Genomic DNA, 21,864 nt, shown 5'->3' with positions numbered 1-21,864 from the left:
TAGCCCAATGTTGTTTTATACGACCAAATCACTGGTTAAATGAGGAATAGGTAGACTGAAGTGAGGAAAAGCTATCCTATAGAGACTGAAGTCCTAAACGCATATCACTACTGAAAGTAGTAAAATTGTGATGGAATGGAATGAACCAGGAAGGAGCTTCAAACTGGGGTTCTGGTTGCTGATCAAGAGGTGGAGCTAGTGTAGCTGCTTATCTTGGTAGGCTTCTTCCTTTTAGAAACCATCCATGTTCATGTTTCTTGTATCCCATTTGTTTTATAGTCGTGGAGGAGAAAATAAGGTATTGAGTTCATTTAATGAACAAGTCATTGGGAGTGGTGACATCAAGATAAGCAAACAGGAGGTTAAGAATGCCGCCATATGGAAGAGTAACTCATCGAGCTTGTCATCTCATATAAATCCATTTAAGGATCAAACTTGACAAATTGAGCTTCTTCCCTTTCAATAAGTACCACATAACGAAGCAATCTACATATGACATATAGTCATGTGAACCAACTTAGGGCAAAATATTGTAGGTGATTATTTTCTAAAGAGTCTACGTTTGGAGGTTCAATTTTTTATAAAATGGAGGATTTCCAAAATATATGGGCTCTTCATTTTATTATTAATGGTAGGAATTCCCCAGGGGTAAAGCCTTGTTCCATAATCCAAGTTTGTGCAAAAGCAAAACACTCAAAGTCACCTTGGCTAATATGGAGAATGGGGGCCAATGTTTGTGGAGTTATGACCATTTTCTTTCCCTTAACTTCGGAAGTAAGTACTGAATCGCCTTGAACCATATTTGCATAAAAAATCTTCACAAGATTGGGGTATAAACGTTTTTCTTAATAGAGAACAAAGTTCTTCCATCCTATCTCCCAAAACATTGGTAGAATATTGGGAAATTCAGATTAAAAGAACGAAGTATCAAGGATCTTTCCAAGTATGGGTTCCATAGAACGAAGATAATTTCAATACTATTGCTTGGCGTGACGAGCAATGAGCCACCTCTCAATATTTTCGTCATCCTTTCCCAAACTCACACCACAATTTTTTGTACTCTTTGTTCGTGGCATTTTGATTTCAGACGAGTATGAATGAATGATTAAAAACCCTAGAAATCATGGGTAAGTGATGTAGGAATATGATTTTCTCACATTGGTTGGAGGATTTTAAGGTTTAGAATCAATGGAGATCAATGAGAAGGGAGTTCGGGCAAGTGATGAAATAGGGTCAATTGACTGGGATATGAAGAGTTATGGTTTCACGCTGAGGCGTATTTAAAATCCCGTCAGTCCAATCGCCCCGGGTCCTGAGTTCAGTCGCCTACAATTAGCAAATTTTAATTTTTGCGAGTTTGTAGCTTTCTAGTCAACTGGGGTCATAGGCTTAGTCACCTGACCTTACCAATATTTTAAATTAACTCCTAGCACTCATCATGTATCCTTCTTAAACAACTTCCCTACTGCGTAATAAACAGAAGTAAAAAATGAAGTCAAATCCTTTTTCAAGAGAAGACAAAAATGAAGAAAAGGATGATATTTTCAAAAAGGAGGATGAGATAGAAATCAAGGAAGAAAAAGAAATAAATGAAGAAAACCCAAAAGATGAACCTATATAAAATCCGAAATTACCAAGAGAATGGAAGTATAAAAAAATCACCCTCAAGATCAAATTATAGGTGAATCATCTAGAGGTATAACTACTAGATCTTCTTTAAAGAATCTACATAATCACTATGCATTCCTATCTCAAGATGAACCTAAAGATGTTGAAGAGGCCCTCAAAGATGACTCTTGGATATTTGTTATGCAAGAAGAGTTAAACCAATTTGAAAGAAGCAAAGTATGGAAATTAGTACCCCGAACCTGAAAATCATTCGATCATAGGAACTAAATGGGTATGTAGAAATAAAAAGGGTGAGAATGGTATAGTCATTAAAAATAAAGGTAGACTTGTAGCTAAAGGGTATAACCAAGAAGAAGGGATAGACTATGATGAAACCTTTGCCCCTATAGCTAGAATGGAGGCTATAAGAATGTTGTTAGCTTATGCTTCCTACAAAGAATTTAAGTTATACCAAATGGATGTCAAAAGTGCATTCTTAAATGGATATATTAATGAAGAGGTATATGTTGAACAACCACCTAGTTTTGAAAATATAGAAAATCCTAATCATGTATTTAGACTAACTAAGGCTTTGTATGGATTAAAACAGGCCCCTAAGACTTGGTATGAAAGACGTAGTGGATTTCTAATTGAGAAAGGTTTTCAAGAGGAAAAATTGATAGTACCTCGTTCATTAAAACTAAGAAAGATGACATACTTTTAATTCAAATCTGTGTAAATGATATAATATTTGGTGCCACTAATGAACATCTATGTAAAGAATTTGCAAAATGTATGCAAAAAGAATTTGAAATGAGCATGATGGGAGAATTAAGCTATTTTCTTGGACTTCAAATCAAACAAGAAAAGAATGGGACTTTTATAAGTCAATCCAAATAAATAAAAGAAATGATACAAAAATTCAGTATGGAAAATAGTAAACCCATAGGAACACCTATGAGTACCTCCATCAGCCTAGACAAAGATGAAAAGGGAAAACTCGTAGACACAAAGTATTATAGAGGTATGATTGGAAGTCTACTATATCTAACTGCCAGTAGACCCAACATAATGTTTAGTGTGTGTATATGTGCACATTTTCAATCAGCACTTAAGGAATCACACCTAATAGCTGTTAAGAGAATCTTAAGATACTTAATTGGCACTATGGACTTAGGACTATGGTATCCTAAGGACACCGATTTTGAAATGATTAGTTTTTTAGATGCGGACTATGCAGGATGTAAAATAGATAGAAAAAGTACAAGTGGCACATGCCACTTCTTAGGAAGATCTTTAGTCTCTTGGTTCTCTAAGAAACAAAACTCCTTGGCCTTGTCAACTGCTGAGGCTGAATATGTAGTAGCTAGGAGTTGTTGTGCACAAACACTATACATGAAACGACAATTAAGAGATTTCAATTTGAAATACACAGCTATACCGATTAAGTGTGATAATATGAGTGCGATAAACATATTTAAAAATCCTATTTCACACTCAATAACCAAGCATATTGACATAAGACATCACTTCCTAAGAGATCATGTTAAAAAAGAAGACATCATTCTAGAATTTATCAATAAAAATGATCAATGGGTTGATTTCCTCACTAAACCTCTCTCGGAAGATAGATTCATAACCATTAGAAGAGAGTTTGGTCTACTACATAGTAGAGAAACTAACTGAAAGGATATAGCTTGAATAAAAATCCACAGTCAGCCAGCTAACTCTGAAGTCATCCAACTGACTGAAATAGTTTTTCCTGGAATAGAGGCCAATCAGCCAACTGAGTCTGAAGTCAGCCGACTGACTGAAGTATTCTTCTTGAACTAGAGACCTGTCAGCCAACTGACTGACAGAAAAACCCTATGCTCGTTTATAAAACATGAGCCATTTGAGTGGTCAGTCAGCTAACTTAGGGTTTGTCTCTTCATGTGCTCTAATTTTTTTGCGTGTACTTTGATATGTTGTATGACAAAACACTTAACTTGGTTGCTTTCTTTCCCTTTGTTTTTTTCCTTTTTTTTTTTGAATGATGACCAAAGGGGAGAGGTTATGGAAAGCAAAGATGAAATATGACGATGGAATGAAGTATTAATGATAAGTATGCAATATGGAGTATTTATATGATAATGTATATGGAATGGAGTATTTATATGATGTTGTGTATGGAATATGAAATATTTATGATGACCATTTTAAACAATGATGAGCCTTATTTGATTTTGAGCATATTGAAGATGACCATGATGAGCCCTGCTTGACTTTGAGCATATTGTTGACTTTGAGCATATTGTTATCTTTTGAGCATATTGAATATTTTTCAAAGAATGCTTATAGTAACATTTTTTATGTCACATGTTTAAGAATGCTTATAGTAAGGGGGAGCCTTTTCATAGGAACCCTCATGTAACAACCTCCTTATAAAGATAAATTCTCTACTATTTTAAATTAAAACAATTTCCTACACAGCGGAAAGTAAATAACATGAAACACAACCTTATATAAATATATATATATATATATATACACACACAATACCAGAGTGTCTAAATATTCTACAAATATTACATATTATACTGTACTCTCAAGAACTGCTCTTACTAATACCAAGGCTAACAAAATTGTACCCCAAAAACACTCACCCTAAAAAAAAAAAATAGACTAACAGCTCCTCTATCTGCGAGCCTGCTCCGCTCACCCGACTAGCTCGCCTGAAAAATAATTCAACACTGGAATGAGCCAAAGCTCAGTAAGACGAAACATGCTATCACTAGTGTGTGGCTACTGAGATGTGGATCTGTAAAAATTAATCCGAGTTAAGAGTAGTACAAATAACTAACACTGAAAATGATGACATATTATAAAACCTTTAGCTACATAATTTAACATGTTAAACTATATGAAATTACTTTTCATAATAATACTACTATTTCAGAGAATCTGATAATACCATAATATTTGAGAATATTTCCCTGGATGGTTGTATGTCATAATTTAACCCCTCATGATAGGGTTGTGCAGCCCGAAGGCTGGATCTATTCTGGTTGGCCTACTAGGGTAAACCACTCTACTCCTCGGTCAGATTGGCCCTCCTCAACCCATATCTGATGGGGAGCCTGTCCACAACTAGGCACGATCGACCTCATACCACTTACTATATAAGTTAAGTAGTTGCACTATGAACTGAATATCTGTATATTTGTAGCTACGGTAGCGTGCTCTACTATCCGATCCATCAGGGTCTGATACTATATAATACGTTTCTATATACAACTAACTATTTTACTATGATTCTGTAATAACTGTAAATCTACGTGTTATGGTGCTGTAAAACTGTAAAATTATGGTATTCTGAAAGATACTGTAAATGCATTTCACTGTCTGTATATTCTGTAAAACATATTCCTAAAAACATTGTATAAATATGTTTCTACACTGTATTCATACTCTCAAGCCACACAATAATTTAAAACACTTTAATCTCAATAGTAAATTGCATAAATTTCTGCTCTGAATAACATAAATTATACTGAAATCATACTAGGTTTTCCTAACATAGCATGTTTCCCTGACCAAAATGTCGAAAAGCTCCTATCATATACTAGTCCTACACCCACAGGGTTTCCTATTCCACACCCTGAAAACCACATTTTCCAGAACAGAATATCAATATTTCTTGGCCTACATCATTTCCTACAACTGCCAAAAGGCCAAAAATTGAATAAAAGGCCTTACCCTGATTTTGGGAAGAAATTCGACTCAATCCCACCGATGATCCGCCCCAGTAGACTTGAAGAGAACTCTTCCAGGAGCATCATGGTCGCCTCAGATTGAGTTGAATCCCACTGAAATTTGACTCAATCACACATAAATTTGACTCAGTCCCCGGCGACTGACGAGGCCGAAGTCGAAGAAAGTAGAGGAAGAAACCGTAGGGGAAAGGAGAAAGAGAGAGTCAGCGGCCGAATTTCTGCGATTAAAATCAATTTAGAGCTATTTATACTGCGGCCTTCATCAATGAGCCACATCATCTTATCGACGAGTTCTGTACAAAGTTCGTCGATGAACCTACACCCTCGTCAACGAATTCCAGACTTCCAAAAATCCTCTCTTGGTATCTTCTCATTGATGAAACTTGCCCTCATTGACGAGACCCTCTTGTACCCTCGTCGACGAATCCCCTATGTTCGTCAACGAGGTCAACTTCCTCCTTCTATTATACTTTTTATTTCCCTCCCTCTTTATTATTTAAATAACATTATTCTTCGGGTCGTTGCACCTCATCTTTGCTCCTTGTTTGTTATCATTAAAAAGGGGGGAGATTATTGGCCTAACTGGGTTTTTCAATCTTGTTTTGATGATGACAAATGAAGGATGTTTTAACTTGTGTTGTTGAGTGACTTTATTTTAGGTCTAAGTAAAAGGACACTCATGGTTAATTATGGAAGCAAGCTTAAAAGGACACTCAAAGTCAATCAAGTGAATGCGTCTCAGTATATTGGAGCAATGAAAGACAAATGAAGAGCTTAAAAGCTAAACAAGTCTTGAAGTAAAGACTGAACCTTAAGAGACTGCAAGACTTAGTGATTAAGGAGATCATGCTAAGAAGGATATTTGTAAGTACTTCAAGTCATTACTATTTAGATATGTGAAGATCGTTGAGATACAAAGACTTAGAAACCAACAATTGAAAAACCCTTGAAAATGTTTTTGAAAAGTTATAATTAAGTTTTTCAAGTAAACTAGATTTTTAAAAATCAAAAATAAAGAATATTTGAAAAGAGAGGATTTCCCAACCGACTGACTAGATGAACTAAAAACACCCAGCCGACTAACCATTTTGAATGTGGTTCAGTTAGCCAACTGAAAGAAAACCTCCAACAAAGTTAACTATCCAACCGACTGACTCGATGAACTGAAAACACCCAGCCGACTAACAGTAACTAGCCGACTGACCATTTTGAACGTGGTTTAGTCAGCCAACTGATAATTATTTTTTGAAGAGACAGAATGGTACTAGTAAGTCAACCGACTGACTCTGCGGAGAATTTTTGAATTTCAAACTTACGGGAAGATTTTAAATTTTGATTCTATGATATAATATCTTTTGAAAAGTTACCTAAATGCACCATGTTAAATGAGGAAACTTTTCTTTAAAAATTATATAAATACCTCCCTTGCTCAATGAAAAAAGATGCTCAAGCAATACACGCTTTCTACGCTAAAGTTCTCTTAAAGCTCATACTTGCTCACACTCTCGCTGGGGGAACACTCTACGAAATTGCTAGATTAAAAAGCTTTGGTTTTTATTTGCAACTAAAATCTCTATTTCAATAAGAAAGAACCATTGATATCCATTCTTTTCTACTAGATCTTTGACAATTCAAGGTATAGTTGGATCGTTGGACTAAGCATAGGTTGTTGCATGGAGAGGTTTCTCTTCCTAAAAAAGAGGTTGGTTATTGTAAAGGTTTTTGTTCCACCTAGAAGGAACAAGGTATAGTGAAATCCTTATGTTTTTTACCTAAGGCGAGGACATAGGCTGGGGTAAGTCGAATCTCATAAAAACAGCTGTGTCACTCTCTTTCCCTTACTCTTTTTAAATTCCAGAAAATATATAAACTGTGTGGATGTTGTAACTCTTTCAATCATAAAAACAACATATATTGGAAATTAAATAAACCAAAGCCTAATTTGTTCCTGGGCTTGCGGAAACAGAAAAAGGAGTACGTTGGTTAATCAATTTTTTGCGAAAACCGTAAGGGAGTACGTTGATTAGTTAACAACCCAAAACCTATTAATTAAAGGTTTATTTGAATTCTAATTTTGGAAAAAGTGATCGGATGTTATTTTAAAGTTCATAAGCCAACTATAGGACTTGCACATTCATATATAGGGTTGTTGAATATTGCAAAGCAAATATTGATTACTTGTATTGTGTTTGTTTGGTTTGAATAGTTAATCAATTGGTTGTGTATGTTGTGGTTGTGCATTGAATAGAAGAAGTAAGTGTTTGTGTGGATTTCCTAATCAACAAGAATATAAGAAGTCTTTAAAAGATTGTAAAAAGTCAAGAACTCATAAAAAGACTCTAAGGAATTTTAAATAACCCAATTCACCCCCCCTATTGGGACTACACCTTAGGTTTCTAAAGGTATTTGTCATTATCAAAACGGGATATGACCAATAGGGTCAACATTCTCCCTCTTTCTGATGAAGAAAAATACTTTTTGCAAAAGTGGGTACAGTCATGAAAGGCTCCCCTTGAGAATATGCATAAAGGAAAGAAAGAGCCAAGATAGAAAAGATAAGAGCATATAGCCAACCAATGGATAATAGTCATTTAAATATAAGACATAGTCTTGGGAAGATTTTAAAAAATTCGTTAGCATGCCATTTGAAAATGGTGCTTTTCCAAAAAAAAAAAAAAAATGAATGTTTGTATAACAATTACCTGATTGATTTCAAGCTTACAATTATCCACATCAATCAACTCACACTGTCTAGTATATCAATAAGTATGAATTTCAACATCCCAAACAATAATATAATCATACAATGCAAAATAAATAACAAAGAGAATCTCACAAAGTATGAAATATAACAATGATAGATTTAAATTTTCAGAGCCTTAGTTTTCTAAGATGAGTAGCTCCCTCTTAGATTATGCACTCAATGATATTTCTAAGTGGCCTCTCTACTATGCATTAGACCTAACTCACGTCTAATTTGTTTAAACCTATCTTCTTGAAGAGGTTTTGTTAAAATGTCAGTCCACTGTTCATTAGTACACACAAACTCAAGAGCCATATCCCCTTTCTACACATGATCACGAAAAAAATGGTGTCTAATCTCAATATGTTTAGTTCGTGAATATGAGATTGGATTCTTTGATATATTGATTGCACTAGTGTTATCACATTTAATTGGAACCGTATCATAGTGCAACCCAAAATCCATAAGTTGTTGCTTCATATAAGGCGTTTGAGCACAACAACTTCCAGCCGCAATATATTCGGCTTCGGCTGTAGATAAAGCAACTGAGTTCTGTTTCTTGGAGAACCAAGAAACTACAGATTGTCCAAAGTAATGACAAAGGCCACTAGTGCTCTTACGATCTACTTTACAACCAGCAAAGTCAGCGTCCGTGTAACTAACAATCTCAAATGACGTATGCTTACAGTACCACAAACCTAATTCAATAGTCCCAACTAGGTACCAAAGTGTTCTTTTAACCACTAACAAATGAGATTCCTTAGAAGCAACTCTAAATCTAGCACACATATGAATATTAAACATAATATCAGGCCGGCTAGCTATAAGGTACAAAAGACTACCAATCATGCCACGATAAAGTCTGACATCAACAAGGATGCCTTGCTCATCTTTGTCAAGTTTAGTGGAAGAGCTTATAGGGGTTCCTAGAATTTTATTGTCTTTCATATTAAATTTCTTGAGCAAGTCCTTAACATATTTTGATTGGCATATGAAAGTCTCATGTTTGGCTTGTTTAATCTGGAGTCCTAGGAAGAAGCTTAATTCACCCATCATGCTCATTTCAAATTCATTTTGCATGCATTTGGAAAACTCATTAGACATTTCATCATTTGTAGCTCCAAAGATGATATCATCAAAATATATTTGTACAAAGAGCATATGATCATTTTTAGATTTAATGAAAAGTTTAGTATCAATTTTGCCCCTGATAAATCCATTTTCTTGAAGAAAGCCACTAAGCCTCTCATACCAACCTCTAGAAGCTTATTTTAATCCATACAGTGCTTTAGACAACCTATATACATGATTAGGATATTTATGGTTTTCAAAACTTGGTGGTTGTTCTACGTAGACTTCCTTATTTATATACCCACTCAAAAAGGCGCTTTTAATATCCATTTGATGCAATTTAAAGTTCTTAAAAGCAGCATATGCAAAGTACATGCGAATGGCTTCCATCCTAGCCACGGGAGCATAGGTTTTCTCAAAGTCTATTCCTTCCTCCTGATTATACCCCTGGGCAACTAGCCTAGCTTTGTTTCTAGGGGCTACACCTTTTTCATCCTTTTTTTTTTTTTTCCATAAACCCATTTAGTTCTAATAATAGTGTGATCATCATGCCTAGGAACTAGGGTCCAAACTTTACTTCTTTCAAATTGATTTATTTCTTTTAATAGACATTACCCATGACTCATCCTTTATGGCTTCCTTAATATTTTTAGGTTCTTCCTGAGATAAGAATGCAAAATGACCAACTAAGTTTCTTAAGGAGGACAGTGTGGCAACACCATGAGAAGGTTCACCTATGGTTTGATCTAGGGTGGAGGTTCCTAATAAATTTCCAATCTCTGGGAAGTTCCTGAACCTCATTTTCAACTTTATTATCTTTAATGGATTTATCATTAATCTCTAAATTTTTATCTACATTATTTTCAATGGAGAGCTTATCTAATCCTTTTCCAATTTCAATATCATCTTCATAATCTCTTTTTGAAAAATGATTATATTCATAAAAGACAACATTAATGGATTCAATAACAGTTAATGTTCTTTTATTAAATACCTTGTATGCTTTACTGTTAAGAGAATAACCTAGAAAAATTCCTTCATCATATTTAGAGTCAAACTTTACTAGGTGTTCATCATCCCAAAGTACAAAGCATTTACAGCCAAAGTCATGAAAATAAGATATGTTTGGTCTGTGGCTATTCCATAATTCATAAGGAGTCTTATTAAGAGAGGGTCTAATTAATATTTTGTTCATCACATAACAAGCAGTGTTCATTGCTTCGGCCAAGAAATATTTGGGTAATTTATGTTCATTAAGTGTTGTCCTAACCATTTCTTGCAAGGACCTATTCTTTCTTTCTACAACAAAATTTTGCTATGGGGTCCTAGGTGTAGAGAAATTATGAGATATACCCTCTAGGTCACAGCGGTTTTCTATGCTGTCATTTTTGAATTTAGTTCCCCAATCACTTCTAATGTGCGTTATTTTGTAGCCCTTTTCCTTTTGAACTCTTCTACAAAGTCTAGTAAATTGATCACATAATTCATCTTTATGTGAAAGAAATGGTACCCATGTGAACCTAGAAAAGTTATCTACAATTACAAAAGCATACATATTTCATTCTAAACTCTGAACTTGTTAGGACCAAACAAGTCTAAGTGTAGCATTTCAAGTGGTTTAGTGGTGGATATGATTTTCTTTTTCTTAAAACTTGACCTCGTTTGCTTAACCATTTGACATGCATCACAAATTTTATTTTTCACAAAAGGTGTTTTTGGTAAGCCTTTAACTAAGTCCTTTTTCACAAGTTTTGACAAAAGATCCATGCTAGCATACCCTAGACGCCTATGCCACAACTAGCTTGCTTCATTTATAGTAGAAAAACATGTTAGGTGTTGTGAAGCTAAATTATTTAAACTAGTGATGTACACATTTTCATGACGATCAACAGTAAATAGAACTTTGTTATCAGATTCATTCTCAACAATACATTTGTCATTTTCAAAAGATACTTTATAATCTTTATCACACAATTGACTGATACTCGGTAGATTATGATTTAATCCACCAATAAGCAAGACATTATCAATAACAAGGGAAGGCTCCTTACCAACCTTACCTACTCTTTTGCGTTGTCCCTGAATGTCACGAACCCTCCTTCCTTGGGACTAATGGACTCAAACTTGGCCTTGTCACTAGTCATATGTCATGAACAGCCGCTATCCATATACCACTTGTCCTTAGATGAGGACGACCTTAAGCAAACCTCATCATCGTGTGCCATCAAGCATAGGTTAGCAACCTCGGAGTTACTATCGTCAGTGTCTGAATCACTGGTATTTTTTTTGTCCCATGACGTTCCGACTTTCATTGCCTTCTTCTTTCTCTTTGACTCCTTTTTACGCAATAGGCAGTATGGTTTGATATGCCAGACTTTACCGTAGTTGTAACATGTGGGAGTACTTGATTTTTATTTTTATTTTGTTTCATTCTCCCTTTTTAGATGCTGAATCTTTGAACCTTTTATATGGCCTATTATTCTTTTTGAAGAACCAACTTAATTTTCTGGTAAGCATAGCCATGTCATCTCCTGATTCTAGTTAACTATAATCACCCAACATGTTAGTTGATGTTTTCAAAGCAGTCACCTTCTTTATTCTATTTTGCTCATTTACTCTCTCACTAATGACCAACTCGTATGTGATGAGTGACCCTATCAATTCAACTAAGGACATTACTTTTAAGTCTCTACCCTCAGCAAAGGCAATAGCCTTAGCTTCCCACACAGGTTGCAAGCACTTAAGGATTTTCCTAATCATCTCATACGTGGGATATGTCTTGCCTAATGCATGTAGAGATTTAATGATATAAGTGAATCGTGTGCACATGCTCAGAATAGATTCAGCAGTTTTCATCCTAAATGCTTCATATTAACTAGTCAACATATCAATTCTACTATCTTTAACATCTTTAGTACCTTCATAAGTCACCTTTAACTGATCTCAAATTTCTTTGGTAGTAGAACATGCCATAACCCTATTAAACTCATTTACATCAAGTCCACAGTATAAAATATTCATTGTAGTTGCATTTATACTTATAACTTTCATATCATCATTAGTGTATTCTTCCTCTATCTTAGGTACTCTAATCTCATCCTCAATTTTCATGGGAACAAAATTTCCTTTAGAAACAACTCTCCACACCTTCCAATCAACAGTTTGAAGCTAAATGCACATCCTTTGTTTCCAAAAGGTGTAATTCACACTTCTGAAAATAGGACAATGTGTGGAAGAGGGTCCCTTAGGGAAAGGGGTTACAGTATGATGAGTCATTTTGATCTTTTTACTGAAAAATGGTTAGGTCTAAGCAACTAGGCTCTAATACCAATTGTTGACTTTACTATAATCTCAAGAGGGGGGTGAATTGGATATTTGATAATTTTCTTTCTCCTTATAGATTATACCCTGTTTTAATTATGACAAATACTCTAGTATTTAATGTCTGTCAAGTTTCTGTGCAGGTGCATATTGGTGAGATCATATGATGCCATGAGGTGACTTAAAGAAGATAAAGACCCCGAATATTTATTTCCTTTGTAATTTATTTTCTTTTCAATTTCGGTCTGTAATATTTAATTTAGAAAGTGAAAACTAAGGTGTAGTCCCAAGAGGGGGGTGAATTGGGTTATTAAAAATTTTTTTTAATTCTTTTATGAATTCTTTGACATCTTTTTAATTAATCAAATAACCAGCAAAGCTTAGTTAATCAATCCTTAACACCACACAAGTAAACCAAAACTTAAACAAACATTCAACAAATCAATCAACTTTAAAGTAATCAACCACTCAATAAAATATTCAGCTTTTTGTATGTAGCCCTATATATTGATTGATTCAAGTCCTGTATTAATGGATTTGATTTTTCAATGTGAAGCACAATATGAAACTCAACACTCTTTCCCAGAACTTGGACCTTAAATAAACTTTCAATTAATAAGCCTTGGGTGTTGAACTAATCAATGTACTCCCTTACGATTTCCGCAATTTGTATTGGTCAACTAAAGTACTTCCTTTTGGTTTCCGCAAATTCCCAAAAACAAATTAAGCTTTAGTTTATATAATATCCAATCCACGTAGTGTATATGATCAGAAATTAAAACACAACCACACAATTAATATTTGCTGAAAATTAAAGAGAATAGGGAAAGAGAGTGACACCATGTTTTTTATGAGGTTCAGCTTATCCCCAGCCTACATCCTTGCCTTTGGTCAATACCACCAAAGGATTCCAATATACCATTCCTTTTTGAGTGGAACAAACCTTTTACAAACGATACGCCATGCTTACACACTCTTTAAGTAGGCTAGAGCAATGCCTCTCCAAGTGATACCTTATGCTCGGTCACTTCTTCTATAGGCTAGAGTAACGCCTCTCCAAGTGATACCCCATGCTCAGTCAATGATCCAAATCAACCTTGAACCATCAAAGAACTACAAGAATACAAAGATAAACTCTGCATACAAGAACACTTTCACAAAGAGTAGATTAGTACAAATTTAGACACTATGTACTTCAATATTAAATATCAATATAAAATACAATGAAGCTCAAGAGAATTTATCACTGAGTTCCTTCTAGATGAGAATTAGCAACTCAAAACTCAGAGGTAGGATGGATTAGCAACTCAAAAATTTAGCAATTTGGTTGTGCAAAGATTTGAGTAAAAGTGATCTTGAGAAGAAATTGCAAGTAGAGTGCTTCAATACTGATTGTATGCTTAGTGATTTAATTCATTGGGTTAAAGGTATGCAATAATTGATGCATATCATGAATGTAGGAAATGATAAGCTTGAAGACCTTAGAAAGACCATAGGACCTTGCACATATACTTAGAATAAGTCGCCATTTTCAAATATGCAATTAGGGGAACATATACTACTTGGGTCCTAAATTACTAAGGTTTCGGGCAACCAAACCTTGGTGTTTAAAACACCTCGGTCGACCGAACCAAAAAGACCTTAGTGTCTTCAGTCAACCAAACATTAATCCTGACCTTTTTCAACAACTCGGGCGCCCGAACGTTTACATTCAAAATACCCTCGGGCGACCGAACATGCAAGTTTGGTAGATCGAACTTGATGATGGGTGACCAAACCTCAAATAGTATGGAAAATCGTCTTGTTTAGCCACTTGAACCATTTTTCAGGCACCCAAAATTCAAAAATTACTTTTCTCCATGTGTTTGTTCGGGTGACTAAACCAATGGCTCGGTCAATTCAAACTCTCAGGTTGGCCTAATTTTTACCGAGGTTAATTGGGGTTAAATAGGGTTAATTTTTTAAAACTCAATTAAAAAAATTTTAATAATTCCTTTGGTGTCCCCAACAGTTATAATTTTGGCCAGGTCTATAAATATGAGTTCATTTGCACAATTAAAAGGAGATTAGCATTGTGATTAGCATTGAAACTCTCTGAAATTTTTCAAAGCTCAAAAAGCCTATACCCTCACATACTACTACTCTTTTGAAAAATCAAGCCTTGTGAGAATATCCTTGAGTGATTATATATTATTGTTAGTTGCTAAAAATGCTCATTGAGTGATTGTTTGGTTATTTTTATTGAGAGTTATAGCTAAAATTTTTCCCTCGATTTAACTCAATAAATCCATTGTGTGGGAAAACTTAAAGCTTGTGGGTTTTGGCATTTGAACTACAAGACACCTTAGCTTGTGTTTTTTCAGTATGCAAAAATCTTTTAACAAACTCATTTTTTAAATATCTCTTGTGCTTGAATATTAAGAAAATATTTTAGAGATGTTGGCCCTACAAGGCTTAAAGTCTTGTTATCTTATTTTGATACTAACAAACAAGTGAAATTTAATTTATTTGTGTAAATAATGATATTTCAGGGCTCATATATGAGAAAGCAAGGTCAAAGTGCTCACAACGATCAAATGAAGCTTAAAATAGTCAAAGCATGGATTTAAAGATAATATATGAAACCTTGAAGAATTTGAGGACAGGAATGAGTTGTTGAAAGCCAAGGCATATTAAAGTCAAAAGAGCCAAAGAAAAGCAAAGTGAGGAAGCTCAAAGAATATGAAATCTTGAAGAAAATATGGACTCAATCCAAGGACAAAGCATGAAGACTCCAAGGACAAAGCATGAAGACTCAAGAATCTAAAATGTTAAAGTCTTAGAAATTTTCATGTAAGTACTTTAATGTTTAAAATATCGTTTGAAATATTTTGAAGCTCTAAGGTTAACTTCTTGGACCTAGATACCTTTTAAAATACTTTGAAAATATTTTATAAGGTCAAAAATTATTTTAAAAGGGTTAGAATCATTTTTGGAATGAAAAGCCCAAAAAAAAGAGTTCTTCCAAATGTTGTCAGTTTTATATACAACCACATTGAGGTGAATTTTTCTATATCAAAATATCATTATTTTAAAATGTGTTCAACCTGAAAGTTGTAGTATTTTCTCTTAGCTTTCTTTTCACACCAAGAAAACCTAATTTGGAGTTATAAAAAAAAGTTATGGTCAAAACACTGAAGCGGGGTAACTGCTATCAGACATCTAAACATTGTTCACAGGAGGGACTTCAGATGACTGAACAAACGACCTCAGATGTCTGAAGATTAAGTTCAGACATCTGAAGATTTTCTGCACAGAATATAAAGAAGGCAGTAGCAGTTCAGACGTCTGAACTTGCGACTTCAGACGTCTGAACACTGTTCAATGGGCAAATTTTTTAAATTCTAATATTTTAAAATATAGCCATTTGAGCTCTAAACTTTCTAAAATTTTGGGAAACACTTAAAGGAAACTTTTGCAACATGGAAACAAGTTTGAAAGCCTATAAATACATGGTTTTTCAAATCAAAATACATCCAAGAATTGAAAATTCTATTTTCAGAAGCTGAAAGTACTCTTGGTCACTCATTGAAAAATTATTTTGCTAAGAATTCTGAAGTGCTGATCCTTCTTTCTCTGAGTTCCGACTGCTAATCCTCTTCTAAGAAGGATATTGGTGAATTCTACACTTGAGGTTCATTCTATTTCATATTGATATTTTACATTCAAAGTATATAATGCTGAAATTGTACTAACTTGCTCTTTGAGAGAGTATATTTGTACGCAGATCTTATCTTGTGTTTCTTATAGTTCTTTGACGTTCCAAGGGTTGTTTGGATCATTGGCTAAGCAAAGGGACATTTCTTAGAGAGGCGGGCTCTAGCCTATGTAAGGAGTGACTGAACGAGGGAATATCATTTGGAGAAGGCGGGCTCTAGCCTTAACCAAAGAGTGTTGTAATCGGTATTGTTCCACCCGTCAACAGAACTGAACTAGTGAATCCTTTGGTGGTTTGCCAAAGGCGAGGATGTAGGCTGGGTATAAGCCAAACCTCGTAAAAATCTCCGTCTCTTCTCTGTTTCCTTTACTCTTTATTTTCAGTGCATATTTAAATTGCGTGGATGGTTTAAATTTGAAAATCATATAAACTACATATATTTGGAAATCAAACAAGCTTAAGGTTTAATTTTGTTTTGGGTTGCAGAAACCGAAAGGGAGTACTTTGGTTACACCATATCTTGCAGAAATCATACGGGAGTACGTTACTTGGTTAACATCCCAAAGATAAATTTACCAAGAGTTTAGTTGAGTTCTAAATATTGAGAAGAGTGTAGATATTGTGTTGATTGAATGTTATATTGCACATCATAATGAAGAAGTAAAACCATATATACAGGGCTTACAATTTCATATCCAGGGCTGACAAAAAAAAGGTATATTATGATTGAATGGTATAAAAGCTTGAGATTGATTGGATAGTGTTTGTATGCCAAGAGTGCAAAATCTTGAATGATTTCATCAATTTAATAATGATGCAGTGAACTTATATTTGATAAATAAAGTGTGGTTGTGTTGGTGTGGAGATTGTGATTAATTGTTTGAATGTTTTATTAGCTGTGTGGTTGATTAAAGAGATTAAGTTGTTGTGTGATTGGTGAAATTAAATAAACAAGTTAAAGAATTGGTTAAAAGAAATAAAAAAGTTAAGGATTCTTAAAAGAAGTTAAAAGAAAGTTTTAAAAGCCAATTCACCCCCCCTCCTGGGAAGCTATTCCTAATTTCAATTGGTATCAGAGCGGGGTTATAACAACTCTTAACTAGAAACTACAAAAGGATCATAATGGGTAACTTAGGCGTGGCTCCCTTTGGAGAGGGACAATCTTCAATTAGGCCACCAATCTTTTGTGGACAAAACTATACATTTTGGATAATAGAGAATGCAAATATACGTTGAAAGCTTGGGAGGTTGTCACGGATGGTAATCTAATTCCTACCACATTAGTAGATGGAAAACAAATACCAAAGAAAAAGAAAGACATGACTGAAAGAGATTATAAAATGTTGCAAATAAACTCTAGTGCCATGAATGCTCTATATTATGCCTTGGATGCTAATGAATTTAATCGGGTAATGACTTGTAAATCAGCTAAGGAAATATAGGATAAGCTAGAAGTTACTTATGAAGGAACAAAGGATGTTAGGGATAATAGGGTTGATATGCTCACAAGCGAGTATGAAACCTTTAAGATGAACCTTGATGAATCAATTACAAATATGTTTACTAGGTTCACTCACATAATCAATTCCCTAAATTCCTTAGGAAAAACTTACACTACTTATAAGATGATAAGAAAAATTCTAGGAGGTCTTCCCTCCATGTGGGAACCAAAGGCTACTGCTATCACGGAAGGTAGAAATCTGAAAAACACATCTTTAGATGAACTTATAGGTTCTCTTCTCACATATGAAATGGCAATGATTGAAAAGAGTGGGAAAACCAAATCCCAAGAAAAAATAGCCTTTAAAGCCTTAGAAGAAAACTCAAGTAGTGAAATGGATGAAGATGAAGAAGTCTTCATATCTAAAAAGCTAGCAAGGATACTAAGAAGGAGAAACAAATTTAAAAGAAGAAATCAAGACTCCGAATCAAAAGAAGAAGAAGTTAGCAAAAAGAAATCAAGGAATAAAACATATAAATGCTATAATTGCAATAAAGCTGCACATTTAAAATCGGAATGTCCACTATTAAAGACAGAGTCTAAAAACAAAAACAAGAAGGTCATGAAAGCCACTACTTGTAGTTCAGAGAATGAAAAAAGTGACCAAGAGGTTGCTTACACGTGCTTTATGGCATGGGATAACGAAGAAAACTCCTCAACTAAATCTTCAATTAATTCTTGTAGTGATGAATCAAATGATGAGAGTATGCCATCTTATGATGAACTTCAAAATGACTTATTCAAAGCACATAAGATGCTGATAAACGCAAATAAACAAAACACCTCTTTGAAGAATAAGAATGAAAGTTTAATGAAAGAGTTAGAATTCTTAAAGAATGCTGAAAGAGATAAGGACTCAAAACTCAAGCAATTAGAACATAAGTATGAATTAGAAATGAAAGAAATAGAATCCAAAAATCTTGCTAAAAAAGAAAACAACTTGAAAATTGAGAAACTAGAAAGCAAGAATGACCAAATGGTAGAAGACCTTCGATCCTTATCCTCTACCATGTATGAGAAAGATATGAATATTTCTGAATTAGAGGATAATATAAGGACATTATCTCTACAGTTAGAGAAATTACAAAAGAAGGTTGATAACAAGAAAGAGATAGAAAATCTTAAGAGTCAAATTGAAGATAAAGATAAGATCATTCATAACTTCACAAAAGGAAAGGAAAACTTTGATAAGATGATTGACTTACAAAGAATGTCTCTAAATAAAGAAGGCATTGGTTTCAATGGAATTGAAAATAAAAAGAAAAATAATTCTTACATGGGATATTTTTCGACAGAATCCAAAGACTATACTTGCACATCTTCTAATGCCTACACAAACACCATATGCTATCAATATAAGAAAAAAGGGCATATAAAGTTTGAATGTCCGTTTAAGAGGAAAGGTGTTAAAACCAAGTAAGTATGGAAAATAAAGGAAACCTTCCTTCAAAAATCCTCTGGACCCAAGAAAATATGGGTACCAAAAATGAAATAATGACTTCACACATATATAAAATAGAAAATGGCATTGTTGGCCAAAATCATAGGATGATTTTTTACAAGGCTTAACTTAAGAAATATAAAGAAAATATCAAATCTGAGCTTATTATATAAGCACCTTGATGTTACATGCTACATGCTTACTTGCCTACATGTGATGTGTTGATATGCTATTTTCTACATGTGTATTAATTAACTTGACTTGATTTATATTGAAAAGTATGGCTTACTATGTTGAAAATTGAGAATGAGATTATTGAGCTTAAACATAAAGTTTTGATATAAGGATAATTCTTGAACATGCATGATTTTAAATGAATCACATGGATAAACATACTGCTCTTTATCTATGAGTTATGAAAGATATAGTAGTTATATTGGTATCCATGAACTATGCATTATGTGATATTAAACTTTGGTATCTATAAAGTTTTTTTTTGTATCACATGTTAAAAAAGATATCAAATCTAAAAGCTCACTTGGTATCACAAAGTCAAATTATTTATGAGCATGATTATGTCTATGAGCATGATGTGACACTGATGATCTTAGCATGATATTGGTATTTGATACATGATATGATTCAATATTTTACATGGGATGATAAAAGAATAACAAAATTGAATGTATTGAATTCAGGGGGAGTTTCATGAATCATTAATCAATTGATATCATAAATTAAATTTTAAATTTTAAATTGGTATCATACAAACCATCAAATTAATATCAGTTGGTATCTTGAATAAATGTTGTGAGCTACACACTACCTATGCTATATTGAAAAACAATAACTTGAGTGTGTACATATATTTGGAATATGGTTATTGATATGCTTAAAATGATCTGTATTTAAATTTAAATCATTTCTTTTCTTTTTGATTGATGTCAAAAGGGGGAGAAGTTGTGAAGCAAAAATTGAGCATAATTGAGCAAGAGCATAATTTCTATTCAAAAAAGTATTTAAATATTAATGAGCATGATTGATGAAATTAATATTGATTTTATTAAGATGAAGCTTATTGAAAGGGGGTAGTCTTTTTAAGGCTTACTCACATTTTTGCTCCTTGTTTGTCATCATCAAAAAGGGGGAGATTGTTGGCCTTACAAGATTTAAAATCTTGTTATCTTATTTTGATACTAACAAACAAGTGAAATTTAATGTATTTGTGTAAGTAATGATATTTCAGGGCTCATATATGAGAAAGCAAGGTCAAAGTGCTCACAAGGATCAAATGAAGCTTAAAAGAGTCAAAGCATGGATTTAAAGATGATATATGAAACCTTGAAGAATTTGAGGACATGAATGAGTTGTTGAAAGCCAAGGCATATTAAAGTCAAAAGAGCCAAAGAAAAGCAAAGTGAGGAAGCTCAAAGAATATGAAATCTTGAAGAAAATATGGACTCAATCCAAGGGCAAAGCATGAAGACTCAAGAATCTAAAATATTAAAGTCTTAGAAGTTTTCATGTAAGTACTTTAATGTTTAAAATATCGTTTAAAATATTTTGAAGCTCTTAGGTTAACTTCTTGGACCTAGATACCTTTTAAAATACTTTGAAAATATTTTTATAAGGTCAAAAATTATTTTAAAAGGGTTAGAATCATTTTTGGAATGAAAAGCCCAAAAATAGAGTTCTTCCAAATGCTGTCAGTTTTTATATAGCCACATTGAGGTGAATTTTTGTATAATAAAATATCATTATTTTAAAATGTGTTCAACATAAAAGTTGTAGGATGTTCTCTTATCTTTCTTTTTACACCAAGAACACCTAATTTGGAGTTATACAGAAAACATTATGGCCAAAACATTGAAGCAAGGTTACTGCTGTCAGACATCTGAACACTGTTCACGGGAGGGACTTCAGATGACTGAACAAACGACCTCAGATGTCTAAAGATTAAGTTTAGATGTCTGAAGATTTTCTGGACAGAATATAAAGCAGGCAGTAGTAGTTCAAACGTTTGAACTCGCGACTTCAAACGTCTGAACACTGTTTAACGGGCAAATTTTTTAAATTCTAATATTTTAAAATATAGCCGTTTGAGCTCTAAACTTTCAAAAATTTTGGGAAACACTTAAAGGAAACTTTTGCAACAGGGAAACAAGTTTGAAAGCCTATAAATACATGGTTTTGCAAATCAAAATACATCCAAGAATTGAAAAATCTGTTTTGAGAAACTGAAAGTACTCTTGTTCTTCCTAAGTTCTTTTGGTCACTCATTGAAAAATTATGTTGCTGAGAATTCTGAAGTGCTGATCCTTCTTTCTCTGAGTTCCTACTACTAATCCTCTTCTAAGAAGGATATTGGTGAATTTTACACTTGAGCTTCATTCTATTTCGTATTGATATTTTACATTCAAAGTATATAGTGCTGAAATTGTACTAACTTACTCTTTGAGAGAGTATATTTGTAGGTTGATCTTATCTTGTGTTTCTTATAGTTCTTTGACGTTCCAAGGGTTGTTTGGATCGTTTGCTAAGCAAGGGGACATTGCTTAGAGAGGCGGGCTCTAGCCTATGTAAGGAGTGATCGAACGAGGGAATATCGTTTGGAGAAGGCAGGCTCTAGCCTTAACGAAGGAGTGTTGTAATCGGTATTGTTCCACCCGTCAACGGAATTGAACTAGTGAATCCTTTGGTGGTTTCCAAAGGCGAGGACATAGGCTG

The sequence above is a fragment of the Malania oleifera genome, chromosome 5 (assembly GCF_029873635.1).
Source record: "Malania oleifera isolate guangnan ecotype guangnan chromosome 5, ASM2987363v1, whole genome shotgun sequence".
NCBI lineage: Eukaryota > Viridiplantae > Streptophyta > Magnoliopsida > Santalales > Ximeniaceae > Malania > Malania oleifera.
Note: the sequence above shows the minus strand (reverse complement) of the source record.